Source organism: Pteropus medius, unplaced genomic scaffold, assembly GCF_902729225.1.
Source record: "Pteropus medius unplaced genomic scaffold, Ma_sr-lr_union100, whole genome shotgun sequence".
NCBI lineage: Eukaryota > Metazoa > Chordata > Mammalia > Chiroptera > Pteropodidae > Pteropus > Pteropus medius.
Genome location: NW_024354499.1, coordinates 2,297,526 through 2,317,311, shown reverse-complemented (window position 1 = coordinate 2,317,311; position 19,786 = coordinate 2,297,526). Strand labels below are relative to the sequence as shown.

Below are 19,786 nucleotides of genomic sequence, written 5' to 3'. Positions count from 1 at the left end.
AAAAGCATTTAAGGAGGTAGGCACTATGAACAGAAGCCAGCAGGAACAACAAACCGCAGAATCAAGCAGCAAAGATTTCAAATATGGGGATTATTGAATATAAAATATAAATTAAGCATGTCTAATATATTTAAAGAAAGAGAAGTGGTAATGAAAAATTTAAGGTACAGTGATTATCAAAGATAAATAGGCACATTTGAAAAACAATCAAATAGAATTTTTATAAAAGACAAATATAAAAATTGGAATTTAAAAAAACCTCCAATGATGGTTTAGAGAGAAAATTAGATATAGGTAGTAAGTCCATGAACAGGAAACTAGATCTGAAGAAATTATCTGGAATGCATAATAGACAAAGAGGTAAAAAATATGAAAGACAGGTTAAGCAGCATGGAGGACAGGGCGAAATGTCTAACATATGTCTAAGTGGAATTCTAGAATGAAAGGTGACAGAATGGAAGAGAAGCAATTTTGAAGAGATAATGCAAAATATTTCAGAATTGATGAAACATACATGCATACTTCAGGTTCAGGAAGCCCAATGAATTTAGGGCAATATAAACAAGTTTTTTCTTAGACAGATGGTAGCGAAACTCAAGAATCCCAAAAGCTATTGGGAGCCACCGATACTCTCAGCAGCTAGGGTGGGTATGTCATTTGTCAGTCTGGAAGAGGGGTTCTGGGCAGAGCATTCATACTAACCACTACAAATTTTCATTAAAAAGCACAAGATAGAAAATTATATTTGTAGTATGATTTCAATATTTAAAAATGGGCATATATGAACAAAAATTACTGAAAGGAAATAAACTAAAATGTTTAAGAGGTTTTGTCTTGGTGTTGGAATAATAGATAACTTTCATTTTCTCTCCAACCTGTATCTTATTAACATACCAAAAATCTTTAGAATAGTTTATAAAAAACATAAAACCATCCCACTGATTTTTCTCTATGAGCTGTTCAAATCAATCAGAAAGTGAACATCAGTGTCTCTCAATAGATGAATGCATAAACAAGCTATAGTACATCCATGCAATGGAATATTACTCAGCAATAAAAAATGAGCAATCAAGCAACAAAAGAACACAGAGGAAATTAAATGCATTTTTCTGAGTGAAATAAGCCAATCTGAAGAGAGTATACACTGTGTGACTCCAGCTTTACTGTGTTCTGAAAAAGGCAAGACTTTGGAGACAGTAAAAATAGCAGAGATTTCCAAGGGCATAAGGAGAGAGAGGTACACAATGGATATATGTGCATTTGTCAAAACCTATAGAATGATATAACATAAAAAGTGAACTCTAATGTAAACTATGGACTTTAGTATTTATTGACTTAGCAATTTTAAAAAATGTACCATGCTAATGCAAGATGTTAATAATACAGAAAACTGTGTGCAAGAAAGAGGGGATATATGGGAATTCTCTGCACCATCTGCTCAATTTTTCTATAAACCTAAAATTGTTAAAAAATAAAATCTATTAATTAAAAAAAAGTGAGCATCATTTCTGTAGTCTACTACAAAGGCAACAACATTAACAGTAATTGAGACTGAATTTAACAGACATGCTCGACAAACCGAGGTGGACTGATCAAAGTCCTTTCAGGCAGTTGTGAAATATCAGAACATAAATCTACAAATAAACAGCTGTTTTGTTAATGGATGCATTAATGGATATCACAACAGCTTGATTCCTGATTCTGGATTCTCACTGTTTCCTCGATGAACCATGACACAACTGTTGAGTCTTGCTTTGTGCATTCATAGAATGGCAGGGAATCTGGTCCTGTGACAGGACACTTGATAAACAAACGAGAAAAATTGGAGCTGATTCTTCTGGTGACTGCCAGTGCTGGTGCTTTTTATTCCTTCTGGCACCTACCCTAAATTCCTAGCATCTACTCTTATTTTTCCTCCCAGGCCAACTGCAAAACGAACTTGACCTCAACTGACACAGAATGTAGAAGAATGTGTATGCATTGAGAAGTAATCCAGTTGGCTGATGAAGTTAATACGTTTTCATAGGAGTTCATTCAATACCACCCAGTGAGAGTCCACACTGAATACTTTGCTCAAACGCAGTGGGGAAACGAAAACTCCTTTATCATCTCTAGTTCTTGAAAGAAAACATTGTCTCAGATATAGCTTCCATTTCTACTGTTGATTTGCTTAAACATTTGGACAGGAGAGTCTTCATTTATGTTTGTTCACTCAACTGACACTGATGAACCACTACTATGTGACAGGCACCGTATGCATGGAATCGTTACTGGAGTGGCTACACTAACATATGTTCTACTCTTTCCCGCCCTTCCATTCTTCTCTCTGCCCTTTTCTTGCTCCTTCCTGGGAGTTGAAACCTACCTGTCTGATTGGCAAGATTATAAGAAACTTCCATTCATAGGACATTGCTGACAGTGGACAAAGTTACTATCAATTAGAAGCAATAAAACTTGCTTGTATTCTCTTTCATCCATCTGGAATCTATTTTTATGTAGTGGAGATAAAAATGTCACCCTGTTTTTTCTCCAATTAGCCTTTTATTAAAGAATTAGTTCTTGGAAATGCCACAGTTATCATAAACTAAACTTCCATATATTTATAGGTCTGAAAATTGTTCTGTTGTCTTACCATATACTGGTTATATTTGTTTATTTTCTTTTCTAATTTAAACTTCAAATCAGCATTTGATTACTTAAAAATCTTGCTAGTTTTTTTTATTGTCATTGATTTGAATTTGTAGATTATGTATTTGTGAGAGAGAACTGATGTCTTTTCTGTAATAAGTCCCATTCAGGAACGTAGTACAGCTCTCCATAAAATGTATTTTCAAGGATAGCTTATAAAGTTGTATAGTTGTGTTCTTTATAAGTTTTGCACATATTTTGCACATATTTTGCACATAAATATATTTACTGGCATACTTTGTTTTATTATGTTTGGCTTTATTATGCTTTAAAGATGTCGCATTTTTTTTTTACAAATCAAAGGCAAGACTCTCCACCAGCAAAAAGATCACGACTCACTTTACTGCACTATTATCTTTATTGCAGTAGTCTGGAACCCAACCTGCAAGATCTCCAAAGTATGTCTGTATATAACATTTATATATGACTTTAAAATGTAAATATATACAGTTACTTTTTTTCTATTATGAATAGGCAGTTTTCTAACTGGTGATGGTCACTGATGGTGTTGATCATGTACCCAGCCAGCTCACTGACCTCTTTTATTAGTTTTAATTATATTTAAGTTGATTATCATGGAATGTTTAAGTAGTCAATTATATTGTCTGCAAATATTGACAATTTTTTTCTTCCTGATATTTTTTAATTATTATTTTTATTTTTATTATTTAAACATTTTTTATGTTATTGTACTGGCTAGGACCAAAGGTGGACAATACTGGTGGTGATTATAATTCTTTCTTGTATGAAGGATATACTCCTAATATTTTTTCTTTAAGTATAATGTTTGTGTAGTTTTTTGATGAATGACTTTTATCAGGTTAAGAATGTTATTTTTTTTTCTATTACTAACTTGCTAAGGAAATTAAAATTTAAAAAATCAACTACCAGTTACTATTAATAGTAAGAAAACTATGTCTAGGTTGCAGCAAGAAAACTATGTCTAGGATACAGTGCTAGACAGGATCTATTTTTGTTTGTATCAATGGTTCAAGATTAAATAAAGATAATGGTCTTTTAAAAATCTCCTAAAAGCAAATATTGAAAAAAAAAAGTAAGCTTATCTAAACATAGAAACCCTGTAAGAATCAAGAGCCTCAGCAAGTAACATATAGAGTGGTCAGGGCCTGGTGAGAGCAAGCATTTGTTGTGGTAGCTTTGATAGGGCAAATGGAAATGTCCGACAAGGGCTGGCTGTGGAATCCAATTCTCTTGTAGCTCTGCAGGTCTCATAGCAGCAATTACGTCATTGGAGCAGATATAGAAGTGAACGAGTCTGAAAGTCTGGTCAGCCTTATCGAAACACAGGGAGCAAAATCACTGAAACTGTACATGTGTGGCACAGACACTGAAAAGGATCTGTGTTAGCACCAAGAGGTGCTCATCAATCCACTCCTGCACAGAGCGGAGAAGATAGTCAAATGTGACATCAGAGAGGAGCAAATAGTTACATGCCTGTTTGAAGGAGGAAAGAAAATTTTTCTTCTTGGAGAAATGGCTGGGACTCACATTATTCCTGACAAGAAAAAAATTCTGAGGTGTCCCAAATTTAATTATAGCAGGCCAGAGCCTGGATGGAAGAGACAAGGGAGGTTACTCAGCTAACAACCACAGGCCACAATCGACGCGACTGCTTACATTTCTGAATGTATGTTGAATTAGCACCCAGGTGGCTATTTCTGCAGTTACCTAGAAAGAATGAGTAGCCGATCACTAGACGCCACCACACCTCACTTATGCACGGACTTTCCAGGCTGCTGCCCACAACCATTTGGAAAGGAAACACTTCTTCCTTACACACTATGTACCTATCCCAGAACCAGCCCCGCTTCACCTTCTCCCTACCCCTTTGTCTAAAGCCAGTGTAATTTCTTTCAAAACAACTTACATCTTTCTTCCCCAAACTTATTCTATAAAAGAGCCTGTCAGTTCCAGGACGGTGGACATGTTCGTCTTCTCCATCTAGCCCTCCTGCTGGTGGTTCGGACTGTGCGTGCCAGGACTTGGTCCTTTTTCTGGCTAGCATGTGCTTCGATAAACTCTTTCTTTCAGACAAGCTTTTGGCTGTAAAGATTTTTGTTTAACACTCCATTTATGGATGGCTTTATTCACTCAGGTTTGGGGGTCTACCAGCTCTGCCATCATTTGGAACAAGAGCAATTGAATAGGATATGGCTGGACTTTCTCTTGGCTCAGCCCTGTCAGCTCTCAGTACTATTCTCAGTGAAGGCGTGCCCAACAGTGCAGTTAGTGCTACCAGAAGTTAAATAGTCACTTGGTTCTTTGCTACATCCTAACGACTATATTACCATGCCTGCCTTAGTCTACCTGCACCATACCTAATTGCAGGTGTTGGATTGCCAGAACGTATGCAGCTTTGTTTGCTACTTCTTCTTTTCTTGCTGCTCTTGCCCGGATTTGCTTCTCTCAACTTCCTGTCTGAGGATCTCCCATTGTTTTCCTTTCCACCCTTAGGAGCCTGCCTTTTGAACCCCTGGACCACCTCTGCAGAGACAGAGGCTGCTTCCCACTCACTCGGAATCCACTCTAGCTGGGGAGAAGCTCATTTCTGTAATTTCGGATGGATGTAAATACTTATGTATCACCTTATCTAGGAACTACTCTTTGCATTCACATGAAATATTTATCTATCTCCACAAGAGCTTGGTTGCAAGTCTGTTACAGAATCTATAGGTGTCCTGTAAATAATTCCAAGAGTAAAACTGAACAAAAAGACATGCGCTTTGTATCCTGTAAAGCTGGGGTGGGGCTCAAAAGGAGAGTAATGTCAGAATATTTGTAGTTAAAAAAAATGTGAAGATAGAGGGATGTAAGTCTCCTGTGGCCACTCCTTGGGGTGTACAATTTGAAAGGGGTAAGTGATGGGTGGCTGACAGGTCTCCTGTCTTAAGACTTCTTCTTCAGAAGAAAATGAAATATTTTCTGGACTCTTAGCACTCATACGCAACATTCCTTGTAGTTTTAAAATGTTTTACAAGAATGCAGACTACTTCACTACACAAAGGAAGATGTCTTTTATGAGTTATATCCATGTTAATGTTTACAAGAAACTTCCAACTAAAGATGCCAGCTAAAGTACTGAGTATGTATAATTAATCGAATGTCTTTTGACAGAGTTTTGCTTTGAGCTCTCCAGTGACACAGGCATTTTGTTAACTACTGCTATTGCTTTATAAGTACACTGTGAAATGATATTTAAAACTCAGTAAAGGAGATATTGTGCAGTTTAACTCTAAATATTAAAATTGTTCCAACTTAAATAGAGCAAGAAGAATTTATATAACTAAGTGCCCATTTGAATATTGAGTAAAAAGGAGAGGAATCAAATATTATACCCAGTGGAATTATAAGGCTTTAAAATTGTTTAGGTTTAACTTTGCAGTGGGGGTGCGGTGGTTCAAGCCAACACAATACAATTGTAATCAGAATAAAATCCATCTGTTTTGCATATGCCAACTCTGTAGCCTTATACCAACTCTGTAGCCTTATACCAAATGTTTGATAATTGTATGCAACATTGACCTCGTTACAATGTATTTAGATGGACGAAGAATTATACTGAATTGTTATATACCTTAGAGAGACTACAGAGAAACACATATTTATCCAAGGACAGAAAATTAGATTTAGTGATGAACAATAGTGGATCTCCCACCCAAGTTCACAGTTACTACCTGATCAATGATCTTATTCCTGTCACTAACGTTTTCTTTCTTTATTCAATTTAGTGCATTGGAGCATTAGCGTAATTGAAGTGATTTCGTATGAAAGTTGGTTGGTAATGCAAACAATATGCAGGATTTAAAAATTCTTCATTCCATATAGCAAGCATTTTTTCCACTTCTAGTACTTTCCTGGTTTTGTTACACTTAAATTAAACGCAGCTGAAATTTATTTTAGTGTAAAGAGTGAGGTAGGGCTCCAACTTTTTTTCCCTTCCAAATTGCTAGCCAGTTATCTCAAAATGATTCAATGATTGAGAATGTAATTTAAAAAATGTCCATGTGTTCAACATGCTATGAAAGTTGAATACTAATGAAATCTTGGAAAGAAATTGTGGCACGATTTTGTTTGCAGATGGTTTTATTCCAATTAAGATAAATTCAAGACTTAATGAGGAGTTGTAAAGAAATAAGTTCAGGAACTAGTAAGAGACACTCTTTTACCTACACAAAATCTAAGTGGGGATGCTGAATTGAAGCTGCTAAGAATAAAGTACTTTGTATCAGAAATGTAAAAATACTAAACATATTTTGCAGTGTATGTAGATAGAAGAGTATTTAATGCAGCACTATCTATAACACTGCCCAGTCTGAGCAGCTGAAAATTTCTGGAATCCTTGCTCTGTGAGTCAAATCAATCATAGCCATGTTTCTCTTGCAAGCAGCTAGACACAGTCCTAAATGTTACATTACTTCATTACTTCGTGTGCTTTTCTGTCTCCATTTTCTATTTTATTTTTCTTTTAGCATGGATTACTTAAAAAAATTTAAAACCGTTACTAGAAATAAAAAATATTTTCAATGTTGGACAGCTAAAGAAGAAATGAGAGTAATCAAGAGAGTAAAGAGTTTAGTGGAGGGCATAAAATAATTTGAGAAATATAATTTCATTTGTAGAACGACAGCCATTTTATTATGACCAGGATGTGAAATACTTGACCTATCTATACCTTATTTTTATAACAAAGAGACACCAGTAAAAAAAAGTTGATTTTAGGAATTTATTATTTTTTTTATAAAAAAGCAACTTCCAGGGTTTGTCATTGTATAGGTTTAGCCTGGTCTCCTATAGCATGGTATAGCAATAACTGATTTTTAATAACAATGACTCAGAGGCACTGGAGATCCTTAACTGTCTTCTGAATTATCACAGAAAGAAGAAAGAATTAGAAGAAGAGTTTAATGTTAAGTGTACTTAAAAATTCATATTCTAATTCTTTTAAATTGGTTATCCAAGTATGATAATATAGTAGAGCTCAGATAACTAGAAAAGGCAATTGACAAGAACACCCCATTCCCATCTGGTGTGCATTAACAGGCTTTTTTACTGCATATATCTTTATATAGTTTGCAAATTAATTCAACCCATTTTACACAGCATTACGTGTTTTTTACTGAGTTGGCACTGAGCTGAAACCGTTGCTCATTATCTCATAATTATTATTATTTTTTCTAATTCTTTAATAGTTTTCCCTCATCTGACACAGTGTTTGGACTTTAGTATATATGAAACTTTGAAATCATCTCTGCCCATTCTAGTGATATTTACAATGAGGTTACCCGTGGCCAGATATCCAAGACTATTAATTTGTCCACCAGTTCAGGTTCTTGACGTTGGTAAAAGAGAGACTTGTGTCTCACTGGCATATGTGCCAAGCTCCAGGCCAGAAACTGTTTGTGAGCTGGTTGTCAACAGAGGGGACCCCTCAAAGTTCTTACTAATGCTGTGCAAACAAGGGTCTCGTCATTTCAGTAACTATTTGTACATTTATAAAAGCAATACAGTCATGGGAAAAACCAACAAGCACAGCTTGGTAGAATAACCTGCCATGAAATATCATTGGCTTTATAATAATTTACTACAACTGTTCTTTTTATTCACACTGGATAAGAAATGCTTCCATCTAATGCATGGAATACAAATATATACAACAAAAAATTGGGTTTTATTATAAAAAAAACTTCACGGGGAAAATAACATGGGAGTTGAAAAAATAATTTTGTGCAGTTTCCTGATCACAATCATATGTCTGCTGCCTTTTACAGGGAATTATACAAGTACTGATAGATTTTATAAACCAGTTAAAGAATCTTCCTGCCTTTAATAGCCTATTATTAAAATATTGCCTTGTTCATACAGAATAGATGTTTTTCCTTCTTAACTGTAATTCTAAATGATTAGGGATGACATGACGAATCAGTTTTAAGGACAAACCCTGCTAACCCTTTTCAAAATCATCATATATTTGCAGTTCCCTATTTCACCAAAAAAGTTCATCAAACAACATCTCGGAAACTGCAAAGGGCTTCTGACTGACGTGCTGTTGAGATCATGACTGTCTGTTCTCGCCCGATGCTCGCCATCTTTTTGCACAAGGATGACAGCATCGTGGCTTGAACTTTCTTATGGCCGCAGTGAGTCATACGGCAGTGGTATGGGGTGGACCGTTTCGTACTGCCAGCAGTCAAAACGGTTTCCATGGGCTCAAAGTCTCTACACTGTGAGCCTGGGGAATCCATTCTTCTATAGAATGGTTTTCTGGAGTCCAGCAATGTCACTCCAGGTGGCCGAGACATCCTGGCTCCCACTTCATGAAGGACTATACTAAAGAAGAAGCCTAGTTTTCTAAATACAGACAATATGGGCCAGGTTGGGGGACTATGGGGGGAGGTTGTTTTTATAAGTTCTGGAGACTACCTCTGATTTTAGCTCTATGAGAAGGCTGGGGGATTCTTTGGAAGTGGCAGGCTGGGAGAAGGGCTGGATCTAAGAAGTATCAGTTTGGTGTTGGTACTACAGATTTAGCACCTGTGGTCTAGGCACTCTGCCCAGATCTGTTTTCCTGATTGTACCTTTTATGCCCAAAGATTTCCCCATTCTCCCACACAATCCCTGTTTTTGCTTAGGGATGGCAAATAGGGCTCATCTTTCTCTCAGTTCTGATTGATGAGCGGTAGCTTTTTGAAGTTGTGATTTGAGGGTTGCAAAGAAATCATTGGGCTCCATGGGAAATAGTGCTGCGATTGATTAGTAATGTCTGCCATGGCTATAGGAATTGGAGTTTATGGAATGCATGCCAGGTCCTTATGTCTCTATTCTAAGTAAGGTCAAAGAATGAGGCTGGCCTCATGGGTTCTTGAAGGATCTTCAGAGACCATAGCTTAAAGCACTAAGTTATATTTATTTTATACTCTGCTTTGTTCCTCAAAAGGTTTAAGGGGTTTGAGAGAGAAATTTTAAGACACGTGGAAAGCTGGAGGGGGAGATAATTTTGAACAGATTGGTGCAGGAGGCCTTCAACAATGACCCCATTAAACACTGATGAGGCTAAATGTTTAGAAAGTGCTTATAGGGCTTACTGCTGACAATGGATTTAGAAAGACTTGGAGGAATGGAGTGGGTCATAGGCATAGTGGGAATTTCAGGCAGAGCATTTCTGGAGTATTTCCTCTGGGTCAACAGTTGACAATAATTTGTGAATATGTTGAAAAGCCAAGAAGAAATATATTTGTGTCCACACACACATGGCTTTTTTTGGGCTTAATCAAAGAACCTGGGGATAGTTTCCTTATTATGTAAGGACCATTGTCTCTCAGCTCTCCCTAAAAGTCTCTGGTATACAACTTTACCAAGAAAGAAAAGTAAAATCAGTGAAATTGTGTGGTAGGTGCTAGTGGTGCCATTTTGGGAAGATCGACTCATGTTTGTCTCTAGAAAATGGGATCAATCACTTCTTCATATCTCAAGTGATTTAAACCAAAGCCAAATCTTGATTTTTCACAAGAATCATTAACTGGGTGCTCTTTGACAATGCATTATCTATTGATTTAGGGGACTATGTTGGGCCAAAGCCAGCCACCCCAAGCTGCTGATGGCCTGTGGGTTTTAGAAACTGTCTGATGCTCCCATCAGTACTCCCCTTGACAGCACACACACTTGATTTCACTTACACAGCAACATGACAACGTACCTTTTTCCATCAGTAACACACGCTCTCTTCCTCACTTGGAAACCAAGAGAATTTGGAAGGAAAATATGGCATGTTTTTACTCCTCTGCAAATCCCAGTAAGACGTGCTTTTGGATATCTGTCTGATGTTGAGTTTCTTGCCCCAATGGGTAACCCAAGCTTTCCCTGAAGTTGTAGGCAAAGGGTTTTCACTTTTCTGGGTGATGTACAGGGGTAGGATTCCTTGGTTCCTAGGCCAAGGGTCCATGCAGGGTTAAGTGATGGGGGTGGAGTGGAGGAAGGAAGGCAGCAATTAGAAACTCAGCAATGTTATTTCTTATCCGACTCTGCATTTCACCCTCAGAGAAATGATTTCTTATTGGTCTCTATGAGATAACAATCCCATTTAGAGCATCTCAGCAGTTTCACAGTCTCTGGAACCTTCTAGAGGTGATGGCTGGCTGGCTATAATTGTGATTGTAGTTGCCTCATATTTGTTTTCAGGCATTTCAGAATTTCGATTTCTTTCCGCCGATCACAATTGTTGGTATATTGGCATTACAAACCAATTTTTAAGGTGTGTGAACATCAGTGGGCTTTATCACCACTCATTTCCAAAGCAGAAGCCTCCTTTAACTGGAAAGACTTGTTCTAACACCACAGAGGAGCCTCCTCCCTAAAGTTTCTGAGAGCCCAGAGCATGAACTTTGGGGTCTAGACAGAAGGCCTAGGAGGAGGCCGGGAAGGGGGTGGCGCCCTGTTGGGAGGTGGAGCCTGAGGGGGGAGGAAGGGTGGAAGGTGGGGATGGAATAGAGTGAGGGGAAATTGGGGGTGGGAAGTGCCAAATGGGGCAGGGTGCAAGGCGTAGATGTAAAGCAGGAGCACATGCATGGTGGTAGGCTGTTGAGGGGGGTATTTTGCCGGGGGACTCTGGTGGGTGAACTACCCGGAAGAAAATCAGAGAGAAAGAAATGTGAGCTGAAGTTTGCTATGACCTTATAACAGGGCAAGTGAGAAGTGTGGTGAGTGGCCTGAAAGAAATATGCAGAAAGCGGACATGATGTTTATGACAATGCTCTACTGGCATACAATAGAACTTGATGAAAAATAAGCTCCCTGTTTCCTTTTTCTGGGCTTACTGTGTTGCAGAATTATTTGTTAAAATTTATATTTTCCTGCAGTCTCTCTCTCAAGGAGGAAGTAGAGAAGGAGAATGACCTTAACTAGATGCACAGGGTCAAGCTGAGAACAGATGTCATCAATTTTAATCTCCTTAACAGCCTTGCCAGCCAGGTATTATTATCCATTGTTCTATTGAAGAGGAATTTTCACTCAAAAGGCTAGTCAGCTCTTTGTTCTGCTTCTGTAGATATGCTTGCTGCATAGGCTGTACTCAAAATTAACTAAAGACTTATCTTCTCTTTTGCTTGTTCTGTCTAAGCAACAAATGTAACTGTCTGTACCCCCAGCAACTCGCACTTTGTAACTCTTTGCAGGAGTTGCCTGCAACCCATAGCAACTCCTGGGCTTTGTAACCATCTGAGGACAAATTAACCAATCAGTCCATGCCAAATAAATTCTATATAAGCAATATTGCAACTGAGCTCCAGGCCCAAATCTTCAGAGCGCTAGCTCCTCTGGGACCACTGGCGAAATAAACCTGAGTTCTCCAACTCTCAGAGTACTACTTGGTTTCTTGCCCGTCTGATTTTTGCAACTTTTCTGCAACACTATTTCATAGATGAGAAAACTGAGGCTCAGAAAAATTAAGTCACTTTCCCAAGTTCTCACAACTAGGAATAGGTAGGGTTAGTGGAATTTAAGGAACAATTAGCTGTATGGCAATTACCTGTAGGATATACAAGTGTTTGATTTGAGACTCAGTTTGGAATGAGAGTTATAGTAGGGAGACAATGTATGTTTGTGGGAGATGAGGGGACCGAGCAAACCTTTCCTTACACGTGCACATCTCTACTTATCCTCTGAGTCCTATGTCAAGTCCCCTTTCCTTCACACATCTTTCCCTGATGATTCCAGCTTCTTCCCTAAGTTCTTCTCTAATCGCAGTCTATGCCAGACACCGAAGCCTGCATACTATAATTGTTTGATCTGTGAATGCCTTACCTCCCTGACCAGATGAGAAACTTCTTGAAGGGAGTGACCTTGTTTTGTACTTTGCCGCTCCACTATTGGTTTAGAAAATACAATGTCATATTTAGATGACAGCACCACATTTTCTCTGAGCTTGCATTTCATGAAATTAAACCAGAGCTTAACTTTGTTAGGTTTTGACTGGGGGGTCCACTAACTGCAGAAATAAGTTACTATCTTCTCACTGCATTGCCCAGAACTCCCAGATCAAGTTCAAGCTTTCATGCCTTAAGTTGATTTTGTAACCCAGTACTGTAAATTCCCAATTTTCCAAGCAGCAATCTTTTACAGCTTTGTAAATCTAAGCCTTGGTTACAGTTTATTTATGATTCTGGATAAAGCTCTTTCCTTCAAGATGTTAAAGCCCTAATGATTAACATCTGTGATAAATTCCTGTAATGGACAACTCAGAGTTGGGATTTACTGTACTACATATTCTGCCCTTCGTTCCTAGACATGCTAAGTCAGACCAAGAGAATGGAGAAATTCATTTCCTTTAAAGATGAAGGAAAATTCCAATCCTGGGGTAGGAGCTGCTGGTATCTGGGGTCATGTCCCTGTGTGGCTTCAGATTCCTTTAGGGCTGGCCATCACGGCTCTCTCCCTCCCTCTAGGGGTCAGTGATGGTGGCCTGGGGCCAGAGAGGAGGCCCATTAATCTAAAGGTGTGAGGATGAGGGGATGCAGGGGCGGGGAGTGAGACAGAGAGAAAGACTTCCCTAGTCAGCCCCTCCAGCTGCTGTCGTGACCTCTTGGCTTTAGCTGCAGCGGGCTAGGGGTGGGGGATGCAGTGGGGAGAGAGGAAGAAGCCTCCTTCCTATGGTCAGTAACACTCCAGGGCTGCATCCTTGGTCTCCTGCTTCAGAGCACTGAGCTGTGGTTCATTATAGACCCCGAGTACATTAGAGCTGACTCAACAGCTTAGAGCACTCCTTAAGCAGCCAGAAGGGAAGGGGTAAGCCCACTGCCTCTGCCAAACCCTTGCTGCGAGACACCCCACTGTGTGACATAAGGTGGGGATAATAATACCACCTGTCACTGATAGTCATTATGAGGATTAACCTAATCAGCGCTGGTGAAGGGCTTGGAACAGTGCCCAGCACATGGTGTTTGGAAAATGAAGTTGAGTCTAGATGGGGAAACTTCTCAGACACAATAATGACCTTGTCTACTGTACAGAGGTGAGCTGGAGGTAGTGTTAGGTTTTCTGACTCCTAGTTTAGTGCCTTCTAAGTGAGCGGTAGGCTAGAGCCTCTATATGCTATACCTGGCTTCTGTAATAGAACTGGTATACAGGGGGAAAAAAATGTAGCTTTGGACGTGATCAGAGCAGCCCCCAGAGCCCGCTTTCCTATGCATCCTCTTCTCTCATTGCTAGGAAGCTCCTGTAACTTATTCTTATAGGACCTCCCATAGTGCTTTGCACACTCAGTTGTCTGATGATGTATTTATACATACTTATTGTCCTGAAAAAAGGTGCAGACTTCACATAAACAAATCTCTGGGGTCCATTACAGTAAGACACAAATAGGGCTTTAGGGTGGGGTGTGGCTGCAAATTAAGTTCTTAAAACCTGGAGCAGGAGGAGCCAATGCAAACACTGTAACACTTAGACCATATAATTGGCCTAAAGATCAGTTTACACGACATCATTTTTTGCTTGCAAGAGGATAATAGAAAGGCCAGATGTTCTCAGTGTCATGTATGCCAGCAAATCTGCACCAGTGTTTGCTTAAAATGTTGCTAGGACGATTGGCGATTGGCGCACTCAGTTCCTACACTGGTCTTTGTAACCCAGTTTAATTCTTTGCAGTATTGTTTTTGGGTGGTTTGATTCAGATCCAAGATTTGGCTTTGACCTCAATTTACCTCCACTTGCTCATTTACAAAGAATCAATGCCAATTATTTCCACACATTAGCAACAAAATGCTCTGGATAAATGCTAAGAAGAAAATGCAACAATATCTTCTGCTAAGTGGTTGCTCAGCAGGATGCTAGGTGGCCACCCTTCCAGGCTGGAAAACGACATTTTGACTTGACTGAATCGAATGGTGTTGGGAAGATTATTAGAAATGTCCAGACACATCATCTTTTTTATTTATTATCAAAATCCTATGAGCTAAGTCTTATTATCTTTATTATACAGAAAGGAGACTGAGGGCTTAGATATATTTAAATAATGTGCCCAAGATTATACAGCTGGTAAATGGTAGAAGTAGGATTAAAACCAGCCTGCTTGTCTTAGGCGCTATTCCTCTTTTCACTGTACTATCCTGAAGATAGACTAAAACTACAAATAATTTCTTGAGTCACTTGTAGATGCTATCACATGTAGCAGATGGCCACAATCCATCAGCTCTTGACTTAGCTGTCAAGAGATCTTCCCAGAACGAGTCTGGTCAATTCACTGCCTAGCTTAAAATCCTTCACTGGCTCCCCACCATCTTTAGAATAAAATTCAAATGCCTCCAATGGCATATGCAACCCTTCGTGATCTAGTATTGGCTTACATCTTTCAATTAATTTCTTGCTCTTTTATTGCAGGATGTCCAGGCTGGCCCATCCTAAACCCTCCACAAGTATTTGTTCAGTGAAAGGGTATACTATGCCACTCTTTTCAGTATAAATATTGCTCCCCAGCTGGTGGGTAAGCATCTCTGAGGCAGCATCTGGGACTTCTCTCCTTGAGATTTTTAATGCAGCACTAGGTTTAGGTTTAAGCTGGTACTCAGCAAATACTCTTCATGTCCCTGAGAGTTTCTGAGGTGGAGCGAGCCTTTGTTGAAAGCTCAGATTTTCCCTGCAAGTTTAGGTTCTCAGAGGATCAGAGGACCGTGAACTCATGGACGCGAGTTTAGGTCTCCTTGGTCATCTCCTCATGGTCTCTTTGGACATCTTCTAGAATCTTGGGAGAGGGTGGCAAGGACTTACATGCTCCCCTTGATAGCCACACTAGAAATGTTAGATGTTACCTTTAAAAATACTTTTTCTGGGTTACTTTTGATTGATTTATCATAGGAAATTGTCCCTCAACAAAACCCTTTACCTAAATTGGAAGTAACACACTCTGAAACAATCATGGTGTCGTCGGGATGACAGATCTTGTTGACCAGGGTCTGGCTTTTCCCGAACTTTGAACTGCAGACACCAATGGTCTAAGGAGAACAGAGACAGGAAACTGGATGTGTAGGGCTGTGATCCTCCCTGTGGGTCAGGCCTGGGAGGCAGGCCTCCAGTTCCGCTGGCACACTCACTGTGAAACTTTGAGTAAGTCACTTTCTCTCTATGAGCCTCAGCTTCTTCATTTATAAAACAAAGTTGTGGCTCTAGCTAGATGACATCCAAGAGTCTTTCAGCCCTAATATTTTATGATTCAATCAAATTTCATTCAAAGTTGCTTTGGAGCCCTTTACTCAAATATTTTAATCTGAATTCTTTTGGAGCAGATAGTTTGCACATTTTTTTTTTAATACTTCTCAGTTTGGCTAACTCTGTGTATTGCATATTTCCCAGTTGGTTATTAGATTTATAAAATATTAATAGATTAAATTTCAAAATTGCATTCTCCATCTTCTGCTCTTTTGTTACCATGGTAAGGACTAAAGCTTGCCTGTGAGTTCTGAATTTGAGTTTGTGGGATGACAGGGGAGATGTGAGAAGAACTGCGGGCTGATTGTGTGCAAAAGACTTGCCAGTGGTGAGCTCATGTGTGCTGAGTGTTATAATAAAACATCTGTTTGGGTATCAGGCACGATCAGTGGAGAGGGAGCTGGCTTTTGGAGATGGTTAAAAATATGCCACGGCTCCCACAGATTAAACAAAATAGTTTCCTATGAACAGAAGAGGTCACTTAAGGAAATTGGATTTCACAGGAAGAATACTAAAATAATAAGATAGAAAAGTGTAACGTGTATGTCAAATTTCTTCTGACAAATAGCTTTTCTCTCCAACCTCATTCTCCCATTAATTGCCTTGTTTGGAGGGCTGTAGGTATTTCTCAAGTTACAAATGGATTAGGTTCCAAACGTTTGTTTTAATGTTTAAAATTAGGAGCATAATTTCTAGTTTAAGTCATTCTTATAAATGGAGGTTGGTTCTCAGGTAGACCGCAAAAGCTCATTGGCATATTAAAGGCAATTGATGTAACCCTGATGTAATCCTGCTGAAGTTTGTGCTCTAATGATAAATGAGACACATGAGCAATAAATGGCTAGATTAGATGACATCATAGTGCTTTCTATCCTACGATTCTCTTCATTTGTTAAGTCCTTTGTGCATTCATCCTTTTGATAATTGGTTTTTAAGTGCCGACTATGTCCTGGACCCCTTCTGAGGTGTTGCAGACAGCACTGAGCAACCTGAAACAGTCTCTGCCCTTATGAAAAATATTGTCCACAGGTAGAGAGAGACAGTAGTCAAATAATGCCACAAACAAATGGACTCGAGCAACCATATTTGTCCTCTGTGACACTGGCCTTGGCCATAGTTGACTGGACTGAAAGTGGACATCTACCCTGAGCTAGGCCAATCAGATTCTCTCTTCTGGGAGTTCCAAATTATGACTGAGTTTATAGGCAATCAGTCAGTTAGGGTTGATCCCTTGAATAGAGGAGATGTAAGTGGGAACTAGGGGGTGGCCATCTTCTGCAACAAGTCAGAGAAAAGCAGAGTTCTGATTCTATTTGTTAAAGATCCTTCATATCCATTCACTTCTCCCCACCCTCACTGTTGCTCATCTTCTATAACTTGGGCCACTAGATAAACCGGTCTTCCTGCTTCAGCCTTTCTCTTTTCTACTGATATTTTGGTTTACATATAAAATTTATATATCAGGGGTGGCTCCAAAGCGTAGTGGTTAGTATGTCTGCTTTACACACAGAAGGTCCTGGGTTTGCACCCCAGGTGGAGCCACGGACCATACCCTGGGTGCGCCAGGCCCCAGTGTGCCTGGCCCCGGGTGTACGCCATGAGCGTGTGGGAGGAGACGCCCCGCCTTCATAGATCCAGTTCTTAAGGGGAAATGGCAACATCCATAGGTCAGGGGTTGAAGTTGGGGTCGAGGGGGGGGTGGGAATTAAAGAGAGGGGAAAAAATAAATTTACATATACATACACACATATAAATAAAAATGTATGTGCACATACATATATGTGTATATGTATGCACATGTATATATAGAGGTGTGTATAAGATGTATATATGCCTGTATACATAAAATTTTATATATTTACATATATAAATATATACATATACATACACATAGACACACATTCAATGTTGTTTTCTTGCTTAAACTCTTCAATGCTTCCCCACCTTCTGCAGGAAAATATCCAAGTTCCTGAGCACAAACTGGCCCCTGCTCCTATGCGTTTCTTTCCGCCATCCCATTCCTTTCCTTTCTTTGAACACTACACTTTAGCATTGGTCCGTCATTTAAAATGAAGCCACTGTAATCTGGCTTCTCATGAACAGCATTCATTCAGAGATCCAATCCTATGACAGGGACAAAGTGGCACAGAGACATCTGTCTTGCTTTCTCCTTTTTCCCAAAGTGGGAACTGAGGGCAAAGAGAAGGGTGTGTTGTGAGTGGCGAGGCCAGGATCCTTCTTGATTTCCTTTTCCCCACCTTGAACTTGCCCTGTCTATAAATTTCATATAATAGGCTGCCTTTTATGTGCTGTTCATGGAAAAGGAGCCAAGGTCAATTCTTTCAGTTATTTGATTCATTCTGCTGACACACACACTGGCGCGCTCTCCTTAATAACTTCTTTGGATGCCAAACTGAGGGTAAGATGAAAGCATGAAGGAAATATTTGGTAACGAGAGGAAACTAGAAAAATAAAAGGGTAAAATAAAAATGGTACATCTTTAGTGGGACACATAGACACGTAGGGTTTTTTAAGAATTACTACTGAGACAAGATGTATTTAATAATAGAATTCACTTTTTTCATCTTATTACGAAGTTCTACATTTTCTTTGTAGAAAACTTGGAAAATGAACAGAAGAAGGAGAAAGAAGAGATTAGAATTTTAAATTATAACACTCAGACTTAGTATTTTGTGCTTATCCTTTCAGATCTCTCTCTCTCTTTCTCACACACACACACACACACACACGCACGCACGCATTAACACGTTGGTGCATATATTTACAAAAATGAAATCATCCTGTAAAAATTTTTTTCCAATAATATGCTGTGATCATTTCTTCCCTGACATTTCCAATATTATTTTCAGTGGTTGCATAATCTATCACCTGGAAGCACCGAACGCAGTTATTAAATTTTTTATTGGGCATTAAGAGTCCATCAAATTTCTAGTTATCCTAACATTTCTAAAATAAACTTCTGAAAAGTTCTAGAATCAATTGCTAATTTTTGACAAGATTTTTGCATCCATTTCTTATGTGAGATTAGCCATTTTTCTTTTGCTGTGTGCTATTTTTGTCATCAGGGTTATGTTTTCACAAAAGAAACTGGGAAGATTTTCATCTTTTTATGTGTTCTAAATTTCTGAAATAGCATAAAATTATTTACTCATTAAAAGCATAGAAAATTCAAAATCTTTCTGGACATACTGTTTTCCTAAAGTGCAGTTCTTTGATGACGTTAAAAGTTTTTGCCTCAGGTATTGACCTATTTCAGGTTTGTACTTTTTTACTCCATAATTTATCCTTTCTTAGAAAAATCATTCATGTCATCAAGATTTTTAAAAGCATTTGCAAAGATTTGTACTTAGCACATAGAAAATTCTTATAGTTAAATAAATCTATTTGTGGTGATACCTCTTTTGTTATTAGTATATTAATGTTAATATTATTGTTATACGTATTTACATGTTCTGACTCTTTTTTGACTTTCGAAGATTTGTCAATGACATTAGTGATTCCAAAGAAATTTTTTAAAGATTTTTCAGTTCAACTGATTTTGTTTTGTTTTCATTAATTTGTTCTTATATTCATAGATTCCTTGTTTCTGCTTTCTGTAGATTTTATATTCTTTTCTAAGTTTTAACTAAATACTTAGTTCATCTATTTTCATTTTTTTTGGTTTAATAATGAAAAAATTAAAGGTTATTATTTTTCCAAATCCCATAAGTTTTATCGTAGTGTTCTAGTTATCACTTTTCTAGAATCCTAGTAATTGTAGTTTTAATTTCCACTTAAGCTCAATAGTAATTTATGAGTATGATTTAAAATTTCTATGCTTTTTTAAAAAAAATTTAATCCTTTATTGCTAACTTCTGGCTTTTTT

At 38.4% G+C, this 19,786-nt stretch overlaps 1 protein-coding gene across 3 annotated transcripts in view; it reads right to left on the bottom strand.

The window, feature by feature from the left end:
* The window catches only part of ANTXR1 (ANTXR cell adhesion molecule 1), a 233,380-nt gene that overhangs the window by 19,554 nt on the left and 194,040 nt on the right, over window positions 1-19,786 (bottom strand). The gene's annotated exons all lie outside the window — the stretch shown is intronic.